At 41.9% G+C, this 21516-nt stretch overlaps 1 protein-coding gene across 4 annotated transcripts in view; it reads left to right on the top strand.

Annotated features, from left to right (window-relative positions):
* Window positions 1-21516, top strand: part of hecw2b (HECT, C2 and WW domain containing E3 ubiquitin protein ligase 2b) — a 119151-nt gene that overhangs the window by 11108 nt on the left and 86527 nt on the right. The window contains exon 2 of one of the 4 annotated variants that reach the window (XM_061904717.1): window positions 9134-9239. The exons of the other annotated variants lie outside the window; for them this stretch is intronic. The gene's annotated coding sequence lies outside the window, so the exon portion shown is untranslated. The remainder of the gene's footprint in view (window positions 1-9133; window positions 9240-21516) is intronic. 4 annotated transcript variants of the gene reach the window in all.

The following is a 21516-nucleotide window of genomic DNA, read 5'->3' as shown; positions in this document are numbered from 1 at the left end:
TGCACTCCGTTTATATTTACACTTAACACAATTTCCCAACTCATATGGAAACGGGGTTTGAATGTAGACCACATTGCTTAGCAGAGTTCAGTGATGCAAATGCATGTCAAGCTGATCAACAGATTGTATTATTCCCCAGTGCATTAACAGTACTGAAATGAAGGCTAAAAGGGCATTAATGGGAGCCCTATAAAAAGTAGAAAAATAACTAAATATTTACTTTTCACAATAACGCATTACTTTTTGGTGTAAATTACTGAGTTACTTTTGAAATAAAGTAACTAACTGTAACTAGTTTCTGGTTTTCAGTAACCAACCCAACACCACTGAAGATAGACACGTTTTTGTTTATAACTGAAAACATGTTTTATATTCTAGTTTCTTCAAAATAGCCACCCTTTGCTCTGATTACTGCTTCTTGCACACTCTTGGCATTCTCTCGATGAGCTTCAAGCACACCTGTGAAGTTAAAACCATTTCACTTTTTTCCTGTACTGTGTGTGTGTGTGTGTGTCTATATATATATATATATATATATATATATATATATATATATATATATATATATATATATACGTATATATATATAAATATATATATACACAAAACACATTTCTTTTAATGTTGATATTGTTATTAATATATTGTTGTTACTAATATTATTATCTTATTTGTTATTGTTTATTTGTTGTCTGTTGTTTTTAAAATTATACTTAAAGTTGAGTTTTGGTGCCAAAAGAAATACTTATGTTGTCAAATCAATGAATAACTGTGTTATTAATGGTGATTTCAATATCAATCAAGATAGTCCTGATTATTATTTTTGCCATAATCATTCATTCCTAGTATCTGGTGTGACAACCATTTGCCTCATGCAGTGCAACACACCTTCTTGGCATTGAGTTGATTAGGTAGCTCCATTCCACTTCAATGGCTGTGTAAAGTTGCCGGATGTAGAACACCTTGTCCAATAGATGGATAGATAGTACTTTATAAAATTCCAGCAGCAGTGTACGGAGTTGAGATCAATTTAAAAAAAGTAAAAACTAAATAATGGGGATTTAAATGGAGACAAAATAGAGAAATATTACAATAATAGGGACGGCGTGGCGCAGTGGGGAGAGTGGCCGTGCGCAACCCGAGCGTCCCTGGTTCAATTCCCACCTGGTACCAACCTCGTCACGTCCGTTGTGTCCTGAGCAAGACACTTCACCCTTGCTCCTGATGGGTGCTGGTTGGCGCCTTGAATGGCAGCTCCCTCCATCAGTGTGTGAAAGTGTGTGTGATTGGGTAAATGTGGAAGTAGTGTCAAAGTGCTTTGAGTACCTTGAAGGTAGAAAAGCGCTATACAAGTACAACCCATTTATCATTTATCATTTAATAAGAATAAAAAATAAAAAGCAGCAATGGGAATAAAAATATAACAGTAAAATAAGAATATAACACGACAAAGTAGGATGATGCACCGATCCAGAGCATCCCAAACATGTTAAAGTTAAAGTAAAAGTACCAATGATTGTGACATGTGCTGATCATGCAGGCATGAACTTGCATGTTTTCAGCTTCTAGGAATTGTGTCCAAATCCTTGGGTTTGTGCATTGAAGTGCTGCAACATGAGGTTATGGTCGTTAATGAATGGCACAATGGGCCTCAGGATCACGTCACAGGATCTCAAAAGGCCATCAATAAAATGCACGTGTGTTCGTGCTACATAACATAAGTCTGCCCCTGCCATAGCCCCACCAACAATACAGACAATTCCTCCAGACCCCAAGGAGTATGCCAAGCACGCAGATGAACTGAGATCAATCAATCAATCAATGTTTACTTATATAGCCCTAAATCACTAGTGTCTCAAAGGGCTGCACAAACCACTACCACATCCTCGGTAGGCCCACATAAGGGCAAGGAAAACTCACACCCAGTGGGACGTCGGTGACAATGATGACTATGAGAACCTTGGAGAGGATGTCGAGCGGGTCTAACATGATACTGTGAAAGTTCAATCCATAACGGATCCAACACAGCCGCGAGAGTCCAGTCCAAAGCGGATCCAACACAGCAGCGAGAGTCCCGCTCACAGCGGAGCCAGCAGGAAACCATCCCAAGCGGAGGCGGATCAGCAGCGCAGAGATGTCCCCAGCCGATACACAGGCAAGCAGTACATGGCCACCGGATCGGACCGGACCCCCTCCACAAGGGAGAGTGGGACATAGGAGAAAAAGAAAAGAAACGGCAGATCAACTGGTCTAAAAAGGGAGTCTATTTAAAGGCTAGAGTATACAAATGAGTTTTAAGGTGAGACTTAAATGCTTCTACTGAGGTGGCATCTTGAACTGTTACCGGGAGGGCATTCCAGAGTACTGGAGCCCGAAATGAATATGCTCTACAGCCCGCAGACTTTTTTTGGGCTTTGGGAATCACTAATAAGCCGGAGTCCTTTGAACGCAGATTTCTTGCCGGGACATATGGTACAATACAATCGGCAAGATAGGATGGAGCTAGACCGTGTAGTATTTTATACGTAAGTAGTAAAACCTTAAAGTCACATCTTAAGTGCACAGGAAGCCAGTGCAGGTGAGCCAGTACAGGCGTAATGTGATCAAACTTTCTGCAGCGGCATTTTGTACCAACTGTAATCTAAGTAATTGATGCAGCAGCTGTTTAGGTGACGTTGACTACTGGTCTCAGACCATCTTCGAGGTGAAGATGCTGAATGTTGAGATCTTATGTTGGGTTAATTACGTGTAGTCTGCGGTCGTGAGGCCTGTTGGATGTTCTGCCGACTCCTCTGAAACGCTTTTGGAGACAGCTTTGGTGGACATTCGTGCCGTCAGCATGCCTTTTTTACTCTCCCTCCGCACTTGCAACATCTGTGGCATTTTGCTGTGTGGTAAATCTGCACATCTTGTAGTGGCCAGCCTAAAGCACATCTGTTTAATAATATTGTTGTCTAATGAGCATCTTGATAGACCGCAGCTGTGAGGTGGAGGGATTATCTTAGAATAGGATAAGTGCTCACTAACGCACATATCAACAATGTTATGTCCGTAGGTTTTAGAATGTTGAGTTCTCAACGGTGTTTATGCTTATGTTGTGTATTATCACTGGTGGTGAGTAGTGTTAGATGATATGGAATAGAAATGATATAAATTTGGTCTCCCATAGATATTTCAATTCAAATGACCTATCGTGACAATGCATTTTGACACATCGAGAGTGTTGAGCTGATACAGACTATCAATCAATCAATCAATCAATGTTTATTTATATAGCCCCAAATCACAAATGTCTCAAAGGACTGCACAAATCATTACGACTACAACATCCTCGGAAGAACCCACAAAAGGGCAAGGAAAACTCACACCCAGTGGGCAGGGAGAATTCACATCCAGTGGGACGCCAGTGACAATGCTGACTATGAGAAACCTTGGAGAAGACCTCAGATTTGGGCAACCCCCCCCCCCCTCTAGGGGACCGAAAGCAATGGATGTCGAGCGGGTCTAACATGATACTGTGAAAGTTCAATCCATAGTGGCTCCAACACAGCCACGAGAGTTCAGTTCAAGCGGATCCAAGACAGCAGCGAGAGTCCCGTCCACAGGAAACCATCTCAAGCGGAGGCGGATCAGCAGCGTAGAGATGTCCCCAACCGATACAGGTTGGGGACTACAACACGTCTGCAATGCAATGAATGAGGGCTAGCGAGTGAAGCTAAAGTTTCTCCATCTATATGGCGAGCAGCTTTTTCTTCCTCTCCATAGCGGCAAATAAACCACTTTTTTTTCACAAGTAGCTTTATCACTGGAGGAATAGCTAAACATGCTTTACACCATGGGTCTCAAACTCAATTTACCTCGGGGCCACTGGATTCAGAAACTGGGTGAGCCTGGGCCGCAAAAAAAGATTTCTTAAAAAAATCTAACATGCACTTTTTAATGAATTCACCTTCTATGAGTGGCTTTCCCGCCCTAGCAACATACTTGCCATTCCTCAGTTATTAATAACACTGTTTTTGTTACAGCTAGATAGATACATTATTTTTTTAAAGAAATTAAATAACACACAAAATGAATGTTAATGTTTGTTATCTTTTCTCCTTTGTCTATGTACTATTCTTTATGTTGTGTGGCTAAGTGGAATCAAAAAGAATAGATGTGTTCCAGATGATAGTTGTTTTGCAGATTAGACTACCGTTGTATAGTCCATGTCTGACTATTTATTCCAAACAAAGGAGTTCCTATTTTCTCTTTATGGCACCAATTCGTCTTTAGATTATTTTGGTTTAGCTTCCAGTGTTGCGACATTGTTTACATCCAAATTCTTGCCGTAAGGTTATTTTAACGGACGTAAAAGTGTTCCTGCAAAGTATCAGTGTTGCTGCAGTTCAATAGCCGCAGCCCAGACGTTAAAATTACAATTTAAAAAGTAGAGAATTTTATTTTACGTTTACGTTTATTGTGCGGTCATACTTTGGACCATCTGCTACAGTAACACATTATTACAGCCCATGTCCAGAGTAGTTTATAATGCAGTTTTACCTTTTATAAATAAACTAATTGAAGGTCTCAAATAATCCTATATTGTGGGATTTTTTGATTATTTACTCTACGGAGGGTGAAGGTATTATACAAATCTGTTATATAAATGTATTGTCTCCAGGGCTGTTACGGTAAACGGTATAATGATAAACTGCGGTAAAATTCCAGACGGTTAGTAATACCGTTTGAATTTTTAATTACAGAGAAACCGTCATTTATCAGTCAATTTAAGGCAACATTGCTTACTTCCATGCGCATTAGTGCCATTTGGCTTCCGAAAACAGGAATGTCGTGGCGCAGTGGAAGAGTGGACGTGCGCAACAAGAGGGTCCCTGGTTCAATCCCCACCTGGTACCAGCCTTGTCACCTCCGTTGTGTCCTGAGCAAGACACTTCACCCTTGCTCCTGATGGGTGCTGGCTAGCGCCTTGCATGGCAGCTCCCTCCATCAGTGTGTGAATGTGTGGGTAAATGTGGAAGTAGTGTCAAAGCGCTTTGAGTACCTTGAAGGTAGAAAAGCGCTATACAAGTACAACCTATTTATCATTTAACTACACAGTCCCTCCTCCGGAGATTTTCCCTTTGAGTAAAGGGAGCCGATCGCTTCGTTTTACGTCATTTCACTCGCTTCACTTCTGTGGGTCCCGGCGTGATTTAAGACTTTAGGAGTGCACTGCTGTTAGATGGCCACAAGCGTGGACAATATTGGAGACAGAAGCATTTGTCCCACACAAAAAGTATGCAGCGGAGGAGAAAAATATTTGATGTTGCTTGCATTTTTTCAGCGTAGCGTCATTCACACAGCTGTCATGACTGAAAATTACCATGCAGCGGGCGATGTGTAGAAAACCACAACTTGTATATAAAGTCTTGCAGTTTGTCTACTGTAATAGTTACATGTCCTTTATTTGTCTGGGTTCCAATAACAACAACATTAACTACAAATTTTTGTCATCTCGTCTAATTGGATGCAGACTGTGAAGTGGCAACACGCTGAGTTGTCAATCAGGCACAACAATTGTGTATTACAGAGGTAGGGAACCTATGGCTCTCGAGCCAGATGTGGCTCTTTTGATGACTGCATCTGGCTCTCAGATAAATCTTAGCTGACATTGCTTAACACGATAAGTAATGAATAATTCCGCTGGAAATCACAATTTTGATTGATTGATTGAAACTTTTATTAGTAGATTGCACAGTACAGTACAGTGTCTGCCTCACAATACGAAGTTCCTGCAGTCCTGGGTTCAAATCCAGGCTCGGGATCTTTTTGTGTGGAGTTTGCATGTTCTCCCCGTGAATGCGTGGGTTCCCTCCGGGTACTCCGGCTTCCTCCCACTTCCAAAGACATGCACCTGGGGATAGGTTGATTGGCAACACTAAATTGGCCCTAGTGTGTGAATGTGAGTGTGAATGTTGTCTGTCTATCTGTGTTGGCCCTGCGATGAGGTGGCGACTTGTCCAGGGTGTACCCCGCCTTCCGCCCGATTGAAGCTGAGATAGGCGCCAGCGCCCCCCGCGACTCCGTAAGGGACAAGCGGTAGAAAATGGATGTATGGATGGACAGTACAGTACATATTCCGTACAATTGACCACTAAATAGTAACACTCGAATAAGTTTTTCAACTTGTTTAAGTCGGGGTCCACGTAAATCAATGCATGGTACGTGTTAAAGTGTTAAAAACAACATTGAAAATATAAAACAATCTCATGCATTTTAATCCAACCATCCGTTTTCTACCCCACCAGTTCAAGAAGTCGAATTAAGAAGTATTTTATTTATTATTGGTTAGCTTCAGAATAACAATGTTATTGAAAAGAATAAGAGACTTATTATACTCTAAAAATGTTGGTCTTACTTACAAATGCACGCATTTAGTTGTATTCAGTGTTAAAAAATGTTATATGGCTCTCACAGAAATACATTTTAAAATTTTTGGCTATCATGGCTCTCTCAGCCAAAAAGGTTCCCGACCCCTGGTGTATTACATGTGTGAGGTATCACTCTTGTTTATTTTTGTTGGTCGAACTATTGCCCTACACCACATGGTGTTGTTAGAGAAGTACAACGTGTGTTTATTTGACTTCATCTTCATTATCCAAACTGCTTTGTGCTTTAAATCGAGATCAAAAAGTAAACACCATGTTTTTTACATGTCTTTTTTTGTCATTTGATGAATGTATTACTTTAAAAAAAACATTCATGTGACACAGCATTTTGTTAATGTTTAATGGTGTATAGTTTATTCCTATTAGATGTATTCCTACCCAAACTCCTAATGGATCTGTCCTGATACATTTAGGGCATGCAAAAAACAACAAATTTTCTCTCTATCGAAATGTAAAAATAGAGATAAAGGCATCATGTCATGAGAAAAAACTGGCACGTTGATAATATTGATGAACAAAAACACAAATATTTGTATTAAAATATATAACCTTTATCCATAGACTTTTTATTAAATATTACAAATTACATGATGGCGTCGCATTCATGCCCCATCCCAACACTGTTTTACATAACATAATGAATAATCGTAATTAAGAATCGTGATTTCAATATTGGGCTTCACGGTGGAAGAGTGGTTAGTGCGTCTGCCTCACAATATGAAGGTCCTGCAGTCCTGGGTTCAAATCCAGGCTCGGGATCTTTCTGTGTGGAGTTTGCATGTTCTCCCCGTGAATGCGTGGGTTCCCTCCGGGTACTCCGGCTTCCTCCCACTTCCAAAGACATGCACCTGGGGATAGGTTGATTGGCAACACTAAATTGGCCCTAGTGTGTGAATGTGAGTGTGAATGTTGTCTGTCTATCTGTGTTGGCCCAGCGATGAGGTGGCGACTTGTCCAGGGTGTACCCTGCCTTCCGCCCGATTGTAGCTGAGATAGGCGCCAGCGACCCCATAAAAGGGAATAAGCGGTAGAAAATGGATGGATGGATTGACTTCAATATTGATCAAAATAATCTTGATTATTATTTTGACCATAACCGTGTAGCCCTATTTATAAGACTAGAGCTCTTACATGAAAACTACTTTTATATTTATGAACAAAAGGTGCAGTTACGTCTTATGGTCATCAGGTCCCATCTTGCAAAATCCGTACATTTATTTTTGAATTAGTTGTTTGTGTTTTTTAAAAGTAAAACCTGGTTAAAAGATTTCAGAATAAGTACTTTTTGAAAAATTTGAGGCCATTTACAAAGTCCGTGATAATAATGACAACCGTGATATTTTTGGTCACTATAAGTAACTTTTATACCGTGACATCCCTAATTGTATCTATAAGTATTGTAGGGTCATATGTCAGCAGCTAAAGGAGGAGCAACGTGTTTTGAAATTATTGTATTATAATCTATCCATCCATCCATCCATCCATCCATCATCTTGCGCTTATCCGAGGTCGGGTCGCGGGGGCAGCAGCCTAAGCAGGGAAGCCCAGACTTCCCCATCTCCAGCCACTTCGACTAGCTCTTCCCGGGGGATCCCGAGGCGTTCCCAGGCCAGCCGGGAGACATAGTCTTCCCAACGTGTCCTGGGTCTTCCCCGTGGCCTCCTACCAGCTGGACGTGCCCTAAACACATCCCTAGGGAGGCGTTCGGGTGGCATCCTGACCACATGCCCGAACCACCTCATCTGGCTCCTCTCGATGTGGAGGAGCAGCGGCTTTACTTTGAGCTCCTCCCGGATGGCAGAGCTTCTCACCCTATCTCTAAGGGAGAGCCCCGCCACCCGGCGGAGGAAACTCATTTCGGCCGCTTGTACCCGTGATCTTATTCTTTCGGTCATGACCCAAAGCTCATGACCATAGGTGAGGATGGGAACATAGATCGACCGGTAAATTGAGAGCTTTGCCCTCCGGCTCAGCTCCTTCTTCACCACAACGGATCGATACAACGTCCGCATTACTGAAGACGCCGCACTGATCCGCCTGTCGATCTCACGATCCACTCTTCCCCCACTCGTGAACAAGACTCCTAGGTACTTGAACTCCTCCACTTGGGGCAGGGCATAATCTATATGATTAAGAATACGTTCAAATGTGTTTAGTATGTTTTTGAGGCATATTTAAGGCTTAAAAGGGAGGATTATTGGCGCTGAATCTAATCTAATAATTCCACCAGTTCCTTTTCTTGCAAATGTTGATCCCAAATCAGAGGAGAACGTCAACGTCGAGCTAGCAGGAGGGTTTGGAGGGGGAGGAGCGAGCCAGTGTAGCGTACAGTGGCGCCTAAATGCAGCACCACTTTTATGAGCTTCTTCTCATTTACTTGCGTTTTTTTCACTATTCACGGGTGGTTGAATAGTGTAACCCCGGTGGTTGCAGGGATATGCTGTGTAACTTGTTTTACAAAAAATGAAATACATATCAAAGTGTCTGTTTGTATGCAGCCATCAGTGGAAAACGTTTGGATACTTCTGGGGTACAGTAAGATTTTGAAAAGATATACTTAACATACAGTATATCAACTATAACACTTGCATCATTCAGAAATGAAGCATAACAAGTACCGTTGTCATGTTCTTCTCCTTTCTTTGGAATCCAAAGAATGAAATCTCCTCTGTGACCAACCCACAAACATTTCATTTTTATAGGAAACACGTGTGTACCCACCATCTCCAGATGCAATGCAAGTGCATGCTGACTGCGCGGGGAAATTGTTGCAAACTGGGAATGTCAGCGCCTGGCTTTGTTTCACAAGTAGATCTATATTTAGTTCCAAAGTCTCTGAAAGTTTATAAATAACGCATTGACTTGATGCCAGTGTTGGTCACGTGACAGCGCTTCCACAATCACACTTCACAAATGTCTTAAAGGTGCAGTACTCTTATATCCTGCAGTACCTACTCAGTGGCCTAGTGGTTAAAGTGTCCGCCCTGAGATCGGTAGGTTGTAAGTTCAAACCCCGGCCGAGTCATAACAAAGACTATAAAAATGGGACCAATTGCTTCCCTGCTTAGCACTCAGCATCAAGGGTTGGAATTGGGGGTTAAATCACCATAAATGATTCCCGGCCGCGGCACCACTGCTGCCCACTGCTCCCCTCACTTCACAGGGGGCGATCAGGGGGTTGGGTCAAATGCAGAGGACAAATTTCACCACACCTAGTGTGTGTGTGACAATCATTGTACTTTAATTTAACGTGGATCTTGTGTCAGATTGCACCGGTAGATGCTAGTACATTCTGACCAACTGGACTTGGAATCAGGGATTTTTTTCTCCCAATGTATCTCAACTATTTTGAAGAAAACTTATTTTGGTGTCACTGAGGCAGGAATTTTGATTTAAATGTTGGATTTATTTTAATTTGTTATTCTACACCCAAATTTACGTCGTGGTAAAGAGAGAGCTGAGCCAAAGGCAATCGGTCAATCTATGTTCCTACTCTCACTAGGGATGGGCAATATGTCATAGATGTATATTGCGATATATATTGAAGTCTCTTGCAATAGAAAAAAATATCACAATATGTATTTGGTTTATAAAAAAAACAATACAACCATTTCAAAGCGGATTATAAAGGCTTTTAATTTAGCTGCTGACATATGCAGTGAACTTAGCCTAAATCTAGTTTTTGGTGGAAACACAGGGTGGTGCTGTATTTAAATAAATAAATAAATATAAGTAGGAAAGTTTCTTTTGAAGTTCCTGCTAAAGGCAAAATGCTAGCTAATTCTAAACATTTCTTCACAAAAAAAAAAGAAATCTTTAACATCAACATATATGGAACATGTCCACAAACAATCTAGCTGTCTACACTGAATATTGCATTGTTGCATTTCTTTTTACAGTTTATGAATTTACATTCATATTTTGTTGAGGTATTATTCAAGAAATATATTTATAAAACAGTTTTTGAATTGTTTCTATTTTTAGAATATTAAAAAAAAATCTCACGTACTCCTTGGCATACCTTCAAGTACCCCCAGGGGTACGCGTACCCCCTTTTTGAGGAACCGCTGCTCTATAACATTCATACTTTATGTATTTAAGATTAAATCAACAGAAGAAAGTGGATTTTTTTACTATACATTCTGTTTTTGTAAATGATGGATTATATTGAAATGGATACTTTTATTGTTTCCGAATGCCAAGCCCCTCTCTTGACGCTGTTGCCATAGTGCATTGTGCAGGTGGTAGGCGGGACCAAACAAGAATGATACGCACGTTGACACCAACGTGATATCTTTTAGCTTTCCACAGACAGATTACATACTCAATAAGCAGAAGCATTGTGCATTTTGAACTTCCGACAGAGCGCCCACAAACATTTTCATCCTGTGCTCATCTCGTTAAGAGAAACTTGCACAGGTCTTGTCATGTTTTAGTAATCAAAGAGCCATGTTTAGCTCATCATTGTCAGGTTATCGTCATGCAAAAAAGGTTGTTAACAAAATAATTTTATATCAAACCATTCATATTTATATACAAATACATGGTGATGTTTTTTTTTCAATTAAATTTAATTTGTAAGGTTTTGGCAGTTGAACGCAATAATGCCAAAGAGCACACAATAAACATCGATCTGGTCTGTTTTCTACAAAATGGTTAATTTAAAGGCCTACTGAAACCCACTACGACCCACCACGCAGTCTGATAGTTTATATATCAATGATGAAATCTTAACATTGCAACACATGCCAATACGGCCGGGTTAGTTTACTAAATTACAATTTTAAATTTCCTGCGGAGTTTCCTGTTGAAAACGTCGCGGAATGATGACGCGTGTTTGTGACGTTATTGGTTGGAGGGGAAATTTCAGCCCAGCACCACTTACGGCTAAAAGTCGTCTCTTTTCATCGCATAATTACACAGTATTTTGGACATTTGTGTTGCTGAATCTTTTGCAATTTGTTCAATTAATAATGGAGACGTCAAATAAGAATACTGTTGGTGGAAAGCGGTGGATTGCAACCAAAATACAGCCAGTGTTTCCTTGTTTGTTGTGAAGCTTTAACACAGAGCGGTCAAGCGAACATGTTTCTCTACGTTAACCAGCAAGTTTTTGGATGGGAAAATTGTGATATTGGCTGTGATCTTGGCTCCTCGGCTTCTCTCAGAGACACTGGCATTCACCGCAGCTATTTGACTTTCAGGTATGACTTTATAATCTCACTAAAATACTATTAATACAATAAGTAAATAAGGGATTTTCCAGAATTCTCCTAGTAAATGTGTCTAATTACATCTGAAACGCTCCCACTGCCGCCGCCTGGAGCCGTCGCCTTTTCTTTCTTTTTTCTTTTTTTAGTGCTTCACTCTTAACTTTCCTCATCCACGAATCTTTCATCCTCGCTCAAATTAATGAGGAAATCGTCGTTTTCTCGGTCCGAATTGCTATTACTGCTGGTGGCTCACATTATAAACAATGTGAGGATGTGAGGAGCTCTCACACCCGTGACATCACGTGCACATCGACTGCTACTTCCGGTACAGGCAAGGCTTTTTTATTAGCGACAAAAAGTTGCGAACTTTATCGTCGCGGTCCGAATTGCTATTACTGCTGGTGGCTCACATTATAAACAATGTGAGGATGTGAGGAGCTCTCACACCCGTGACATCACGTGCGCATCGACTGCTACTTCCGGTACAGGCAAGGCTTTTTTATTAGCGACAAAAAGTTGCGAACTTTATTGTCGATGTTCTCTACTAAATCCTTTCAGCAAAACTATCGCAAAATGATCAAGTATGACACATAGAATGGACCCGCTATCCCCGTTTGAATAAGAAAATCTCATTTCAGTAGGCCTTTAAGCAAGGAAACATGGACTGTGGCTGATGAACGTCGTCTGTCGATGTACATCAACTTTGTAAGCAAACGCGGACCTTCTGACAGAGACAAAACGTAACAATGGGCAGTAATATCATTAACGACAGCTCATTCCAATAATTGCTGTAATGGTCAGTGTTAGGGAGGGAACATACCCGTTAACACAGAGCTGGAATCGGCTCGCCTAATTGGGTTGCGGTCGAAATGACTGAGGTCATTTTAGCCCATTTCCTGCTTGCTTTAGCTACAAGTTCTGTGATTAAGAGCAAATTGAATTGATATTGCATTTGCTTTATTTTACCCACTTATTGTCCAAATCAGGGGTGCCCATTACGTTGATCGCGAGCTACCAGTCGACCGCGGGGGGTGTGTCAGTCGATCTCGAGCCAGGCTTTTAAAAAAAATAGACCTAAAAATTAGTGATCATCAATCTTCACCAAGACGTCACTTAAATGACATTCACGGTACCGGAGGGTCTTGTGAGATGACGCTGGCTGCTGCAAGATCATTATTATTAAAATATGACCGAGAGGAAGGCGAGAAACACTTTTTATTTCAACAGACTCTCGCGCCGTACCTTCCGTCAAAACTCTAAAGGCCGACTGCACATTTCCTATCTTCACAATAAAAGCCCTGCTTCATGCTGCCTGCGCTAACTAAATACAGAGTCTCGGAAAACTGGCGTGCACAAGCGATCCCTCAGAAAGCTGGCGTGCACATCAGCTTTCCGAGACTCTTATTTTGTTAACGCAGGCAGCATGAAGCAGGCCTTTTATTGTGAAGATAGGAAATGTGCAGTCGGCCTTTAGAGTTTTGACGGAAGGGACGGCGCGAAAGTCTGTTGAAATAAAAAGTGTTTCTCGCCTTCCTCTCTGTCATTTTTTCATAATAATGAACTGGCAGCAGCCAGCGTCATCTCACAAGACCCTCGGGTGCCGTGAATGTCAATCAAGCAAGCTACGGAATTTGCCGCCAATGTTTTTCTTGTAAAGTGTATGGAAGCTGGATGAATTAGATGCCAAAAACCAACCACTTTCATGTGGTATTGTACAGAAAGAACAACTTTTTTTCTCCTCCATTTGAAAATGTGGGCGTTATCATTACTGTCTGATTCCAATCAATGCAAGTCATCAGAATCAGGTAATACACCAACTTATATTCTTGTCTTCGTGAAAGAAAGACATCTATATGTGTTACACATGCTTGTATTATCATTAAACACATTTAACTTGTTTACAAAAATGTCTCTTTCATAAATAAATAAATATAAATGATATATATAAATGAGGTAGATCCCCTCGAGTTGGTCAATTGAAAAGTAGCTCGCCTGCAGAAAAAGTGTGGGCACCCCTGGTCCAAATGGATGCAGAAGATGGGGGTGTGGCCAATATTTTCTTTATAACAGGCTGAAATAATTTTATACATTTAAAGGGGAACTGCACTTTTTTTCAACATCAGTATGAACGATGGTTGCGAACTAAAGCGGGGGTGTCAAACTCAAATACAGAGTGGGCCAAAATTTTAAACTGAACGAAGCCGCGGGCCGAGGTTGAACAAATTAATCCTTTAATAGGGACCCAAAGAAGTTTTGCATTGAATATTGACCAAGCAAGGCTTATATAACTATAGTGACATGCAAAATCGAGTTTTAAATAATAATAATAAAAAAATATCAACGGCATATCAAATAAAATAAAAATACAAATTGAATGCCTCTTGTAGGCGGCGGGTTTGAGTTCGGGCAGGGTTTGGTGGTAACGGGGGTGTATATTGTAGCGTCCCAGAAGAGTTAGGTTCTGGGTATTTGTTCAGTTGTGTTTATGTTGTGTTAAGGTGCGGGTGTTCTCCCGAAATGTGTTTGTCATTCTTGTTTTCTGTGGGTTCACAGTGTGTCGTATATTTGTAACAGTGTTAAAGTCGTTTATACGGCCACCCTCAGTGTGACCTGTATGGCTGTTGACCAAGTATGCCTTGCATACACTTGTGTGTGTGTATGAGCCGCATATGTTATGTTAGTGGGCCGGCACGATGTTTGTATAGAGGAAAAGCGGACGTGGCGACATGTAGAGAACGCCAAAGACAGTGCTTTTACGGCCCGCCCCCAATATTATTGTCCGGGTGGAAATTCGGGAGGGGCACTGAACTTGGGGAGTCTCCCGGGAAAATCGGGAGAGTTGATTATTAGTGGTGAATGCGGTGTTACAGCGGCGGGCCAGCTCTAATGTTAATTTGATATTGCCTCAAGGGCCAAATGAAATTACACGGTGGGCCAAATTTGGCCCGCGGGCCAGAGTTTGACACCCATGAACTAAAGGGCACGACGATGGAGTTTTTATTTTTAAATGCATTCTAAACAGTAAAATAAATGTGATCAAAAGTCATCTTACAATGAAGCCTATGAGAGCTATTCAATTCTGCCTATAAAGCCCTTTAAAAAAACAGCCAAACACCTTAATTAGTTTATTGAGTCTTGTTAAAAGGCTGTCCATTGAGTAAGTCACTATACTATTGTTCATGATACATGCAGCACACTGTCGAGCTAGCGGTGTAAAAACAAAACATGAAATGTGGGCTGATGCTTTACACATACTGTGATACGATTGTACTAGTTTTTCAGTCAGTACAGGTTATTGTCCTCTTGCATTGGGTTGGTTTATTACAAATTCAAACACTATTCGGGTGCTGACGTAGAACCTAGCTTATCTTTTGCCGTAGTTAGCTTTTAGGGCTAATACTGAAGCACGCCGATGTGTTAGTACGCTAGAAAAAGAGTTCCTCGATATTCGCTCTTGCAATAACAATGTCGCTGCAGCTTGGTTATTATATAGGTTACGGAACTTAAATTAAGTATTGTTGGGGGTTTTTAAATGCATTTTTTAAGTGTTTTAGAAGTAGATTTGATTTCTCAATAATAGGTTATAAAGTCCATGGTTCTCGCCCGGAAAAGGGTGGAATGCCATCTCCGGGTTGGGGAGGAGACCCTGCCCCAAGTGGAGGAGTTCAAGTACTTAGGAGTCTTGTTCACGAGTGAGGGAAGAGTGGATCGTGAGATCGACAGGCGGATCGGTGCGGCGTCTTCAGTAATGCGGACGTTGTACCGATCCGTTGTGGTGAAGAAGGAAGGCAAAGCTCTCAATTTACCGGTCGATCTACGTTCCCATCCTCACCTATGGTCATGAGCTTTGGGTCATGACCGAAAGGATAAGATCACGAGTACAAGCGGCCGAAATGAGTTTCCTCCACCGTGTGGCGGGGCTCTCCCTTAGAGATAGGGTGAGAAGCTCTGCCATCCGGGAGGAACTCAAAGTAAAGTCGCTGCTCCTTCACATCGAGAGGAGCCAGATGAGGTGGTTCGGGCACCTGGTCAGGATGCCACCCGAACGCCTCCCTAGGGAGGTGTTTAGGGTATGTCCAACCGGTAGGAGGCCACGGGGAAGACCCAGGACACGTTGGGAAGACTATGGCCTGGGAACGCCTCGGGATCCCCGGGAAGAGCTGGACAAAGTGGCTGGGGAGAGGGAAGTCTGGGTTTCCCTGCTTAGGCTGTTGCCCCCGTGACCCGACCTCGGATAAGCGGAAGAAGATGGATGGAAGGTTATAAATATCCATTCACACAATATATCACTTGAATTGGTTTTCACGTTAAAAAAAACAATTAAGGTGTGACAGCTTTTACTTTGCTGTGGCGGGCACCACAATCAATAAATAAATGATAAATGGGTTGTACTTGTATAGCGCTTTTCTTCCTTCAAGGTACTCAAAGCGCTTTGACACTACTTCCACATTTACCCATTCACACACACATTCACACACTGATGGAGGGAGCTGCCATGCAAGGCGCTAACCAGCACCCATCAGGAGCAAGGGTGAAGTGTCTTGCTCAGGACACAACGGACGTGACGAGGCTGGTACCAGGTGGGGATTGAACCAGGGACCCTCGGGTTGCGCACGGCCACTCTCCCCACTGCGCCACGCCGTCCCAATAAGTTGTTTTCAATCAAGTGACATCATCTGGGCCCTCGTTACAACAGCAGCCATGCTGAATAGGTGTAGTGTTTGAATGGCAACAACAAATAGGATTCGACTGTGACAAATCGTCTTTATTATGCTTTCGTAGAGGATTAGATGCTATCTTGGTAAAGCAGTATGATGGTAAGTGTGGAACAATTGACCATATAGTGCCCTACGCCTTGGAGAAAGAAATGGGGCAACAAAATTAAACGCAAGGTGTCAGTCACCTACCCAGAAATCCTCAACTATCTTCTCTTCTCGATCCGTCTGGCATTAATGATAATTATTTGCAGTAGTGGCCGCTTGTACTGGTACCATGAATTGATTAACGTGGACCCCGACTTAAACAAGTTGAAAAACTTATTCGGGTGTTACCATTTAGTGGTCAATTGTACGGAATATGTATTGTACTGTGCAATCTACTAATAAAAGTATCAATCAATCAATCAATCAAACTTACTAGAAATATATATTTACAGAAATTCCGGTCATCATTCTGATAAAATTAGGTTTTATTTTTCTAAAAATCTAAAATGTATCAAACTTAATAAAAGTATTGTCATGATTTCTGTATTGACCTGAGTATATAGTTGTGGTCAAAAGTTTACATACACTTGTAAAGAACATAATGTGATGGCTGTCTTGAGTTTCCAGTAATTTCTACAACTCTTACTTTTTTGTAATAGAGTAATCGGAGCACATACTTGTTGGTCACAAAAACATTCATGAAGTTTGGTTCTTTTACTAATTTATTATAGGTCTACTGAAATACTACCACCACCATGCTTGTCGGTAGGAATTGGTGTTCCTGGGATTAAAGTTCTCACCTTTTGTCCTCCAAACATATTGCTGGGTATTGTGGCCAAACAGCTCAATTTTTGTTTCATCTGAAATCACATGGACAAAGATAAACCCTTCTGGAGGAAAATTCTATGGTCAGATGAAACAAGTATTGAGCTGTTCGGCCACAATACCCAGCAATAGGTTTGGAGGAGAAAAGGTGAGGCTTTTAATCCCAGGAACATCATCCCTACCGTCAAGCATGGTGGTAGTAATATTATGCTGTGGGCCTGTTTTGCTGCCAATGGAACTGGTGCTTTACAGAGAGTAAATGGGACAATGAAAAAGGAGGATTATCTCCAAATTCTTCAGGACAACCTAAAATCATCAGCCCGAAGGTTGGGTCTTGGGCGCAGTTTGGTTTTCCAACAGGACAATGACCAAACACACGTCAAAAGTGGTAAAGGAATGGCTAAATCAGGCTAGAATTAAGGTTTTAGAATTGCCTTCCCAAAGTGCTGACCCAAATGTGTGGACAATGCTGAAGAAACAAGTCCATGTCAGAAAACCAACACATTTAGCTGAACTGCACCAATATTGTCAAGAGCAGTGGTCAAAAATTCAACTAGAAGCTTGCCAGAAGTGCCTTATTGCGGTGAAACTTGCCAAGGGACACGGAACCAAATATTAACATTGCTGTATGGATACTTTTGTGGGGTGGCATAGCTCGGTTGGTAGAGTGGCCGTGCCAGCAACTTGAGGGTTGCAGGTTCGATTCCCGCTTCCGCCATCCTAGTCACTGCCGTTGTGTCCTTGGGCAAGACACTTTACCCACCTGCTCCCAGTGCCACCCACACTGGTTTAAATGTAACTTAGATATTGGGTTTCACTATGTAAAGCGCTTTGAGTCACTAGAGAAAAGCACTATATAAATATAATTCACTTCACTTTTGACCCAGCAGATTTGGTCACATTTTCAGTAGACCCATAATAAATTAATAAAATAACCAAACTACATGAATGTTTTTTGTGACCAACAATTATATGCTCCAATCACATCACAAAAAAAATAACACTTGTAGAAATGTTTGGAAACTCAAGACAGCCATGACATTATGTTCTTTACAAGTGTATGAATACGCTTTGGGCTCCTTTTAAAAAGGGGTAGAAAAGCACTACACAAGTACAACCCATTTACCATGTAAAGTTTCGACCACGACTGTATCATCAAACATGATATGCTGATACCTGCACAAGCATCATACATGCTGCAGTATCACAGGGGGTGAAAGGAACATTAACTCTGAAGCGGTGATGCAAGGACAAGGACAAAGTTGACTGTAAAACAAGAAAACGACACACAATCCTCCTTATTGGACAGCACAACATTTGCAATAGTAAGGAGGCAATGAGGCTTCACGGTGGAAGAGGGGTTAGTGCGTCTGCCTCACTATACGAAGGTCCTGAGTAGTCTGGGGTTCAATCCCGGGCTGGGGATCTTTCCGTGTGGAGTTTGCATGTTCTCCCCGTGAATGCGTGGGTTCCCTCCGGGTACTCCGGCTTCCTCCCACTTCCAAAGACATGCACCTGGGGATAGGTTGATTGGCAACACTAAATTGGCCCTAGTGTGTGAATGTGAGTGTGAATGTTGTCTGTCTATCTGTGTTGGCCCTGCGATGAGGTGGCGACTTGTCCAGGGTGTATCCCGCCTTCCGCCCGACTGTAGCTGAGATAGGGGCCAGCGCCCCCCGCGACCCCAAAAGGGAATAATCGGTAGAAAATGGATGGATGGAGGAGGCAATGAAAGAAACAAAGTTTTCAATAGGACTTGTAAGCCGTCTGAAGCTATTTGGCGAATTCGCGAAAATAAAGCTACAGGATGGAAAAAGCTCAAGCTGCCGCAAGTACTTCGCATAGTACAGGGGTGTCAAACTCAAATACAGAGTGGGCCAAAATTTAAAACCGAACAAAGCAGCGGGCCGAAGTTGAACAAATTAACCTTTTAATAGGAACCCAAACAAGTTTTGCATTGAATCTTGAACAAGCAAGGCTTACAGTATATAAATTCATAGTGACATGCAAAATCGAGTTTCAAATAATAATAATAATTAAAAAATATCAATGGCATATCAAATAAAATTTTAATAAAAATGGAATGCCTCTTTTCGGCGGCGGGGTTGAGGTGGACGGGGTTTGGTGATAGCGGGGGGTGTATAGTGTAGCGTCCCGGAAGAGTTAGTGCTGCAAGGGGGTGCGGGTATTTGTTCTGTTGTGCTTATGTTGTGTTACAGTGCGGGTGTTCTCCCAAAATGTGTCATTCTCGTTTGGTGTGGGTTCATAGTGTGGTCCATATTTGTAACAGTGTTAAAGTTGTTTATACGGCCACGCTCAGTGTGACCTGTACGGCTGTTGACCAAGTATGCCTTCCATTCACTTGTGTGTGTGTATGTGTGTATAAGCCGCATATATTATGTGACTGGGCTGGCACGCTGTTTGAAAAGCGGACGTGGCGACAGGTTGTAGGGAACCCCAAAGGCAGTGCCTTTAAGGCCCACCCCCAATATTGTTGCCAGGGATGAAATTCGGGAGGGACACTGAACTTCGGGAGTCTCCTGGGAAAATCGGGAGGGTTGGCAAGTAAGAGTATTAGCGGTGAATGCGGTGTTACAGCAGTGGGCCAGCTCCAGAGTTTGACACCCATGGCTTAGAGTGTGCGATGCCGCAGTTATCACCACCGAGCACTTTAATTAAACATAAAAGCTATAGACCTGTAAGTGAAATATAAACTTTGGATGGAGTCTTGGTTGGTAGAGCAGCCGTGCCAGCAACTTGAGGGTTCCTGGTTCGATCCCCAGCGTCCGCCACTCAAGTCACAACCGTTGTGTCCTTGAGCAAGACACTTCACCCTTGCTCCTGGTGGGCCGTAGTTAGCGCCTTGCGTGGCAGCTTCCGCCATCAGTGTGTGTATGTGTGTGTGAATGTGGAAATAGTGTCAAAGCGCTTTGAGTACCTTGAAGGTAGAAAGGCGCTTTTCAAGTATAACCCATTGACAACATTTTTGAGATAGCCAGTGCATCAGTGAAGAGCTCAGGTGCAGTAAGAAGAGCTATGTTACTACACTGCAGAGGAACGCCAGCGCAAATAGTTTTCGCTAAACTGCCAGGCTCAAAAGGCACATTTTCTGAAACAAAGACTTCTTTTGATACATACTTTAAACCACAAAGTGCTAGAAAGGTACAAGTTCTAACAAAGAACTCTTAGTTTGGCTCTGTTGACATGATACAGTACTGTGCACTGTATACCAGTAATTGCTTTGCAATGTGAAAGCCAAATTTAAAATGTGTTATATAAGTGTGCGAGACATATTATAAGGTTTAGACTAGTGGTATTTAACTGGAATTCAAAAATAGCTCGGTTGGTAGAGTGGCCGTGCCAGCAACTTGAGGGTTGCAGGTTCGATCCCCGTTTCCGCCATCCTAGTCACTGTCGTAGTGTCCTTGGGCAAGACACTTCACCCACCTGCTCTCAGTGCCACCCACACTGGTTTAAATGTAAAAATTAGATATTGGGTTTCACTATGTAAAGCGCTTTGAGTCACTAGAGAAAAGCGCTATATAAATATAATGCACTTCACTTCACTTCAAATGTCCAGATACATAACTACTCTGCTGTTTTTAAAGGCCTACTGAAACCCACTGCTACCGACCACGCATTCTGATAGTTTATATATCAATGAGGAACTATTACCATTGCAACACATGCCAATACGGTCTTTTTAGTTTACTAAATTACAATTTTAAATTTCCCGGGAGTTTCGTCTTCGAAACGTCGTGTAATGATGACGTGTACGCAAGACGTCACAGGTTTTTAGGAAGTATGAGCGCTGCGCACACACACAGCTAAATGTCGTCTGCTTTAACGGCAGAATTATACAGTTTTTTGGACATCTGTGTTGCTGAATCTTTTGCAATTTGTTCAATTAATATTAGAGAAATCAAAGTAGAAAGATGGAGGTGGGAATCTTTAGCCTTTAGCCACACAAACACACGGTGATTCCTTGTTTAAAATTCCTGGAGGTGAAACTTTCCTATGGATCAGAGCGCGGTCAAGAGAACATGGATCCCGACCACATGTCAACCAGCAGGTTTCGGTGAGAAAATTGTGGTTAAAAAGTCAGTTCTTACCGGAGAAAAGCTGAGCTTGTGCCGTCCATAGCTGCCGTCGACTCCCCTGAGACAGTGCGAGTCAACATCCGGCCGTGGACACACCCCTCCGACTATCAGGTAATATTTAACTTACTAAAACCCCAGCAACACAATAGAAAAATAAGTGATTTCCCAGAATTAACTTAGTAATTATGTCTAAAAACATTGGATTCCATCCCAATGCAATCGCGTTTTTATTTTTTTTTACTTT

The sequence above is a fragment of the Nerophis ophidion genome, linkage group LG06 (assembly GCF_033978795.1).
Source record: "Nerophis ophidion isolate RoL-2023_Sa linkage group LG06, RoL_Noph_v1.0, whole genome shotgun sequence".
NCBI classification, from domain to species: Eukaryota; Metazoa; Chordata; class Actinopteri; order Syngnathiformes; family Syngnathidae; genus Nerophis; species Nerophis ophidion.
The sequence above is the reverse complement of the archived record's forward strand: the minus strand, read 5'-3'. Positions and strand labels throughout refer to the sequence as shown.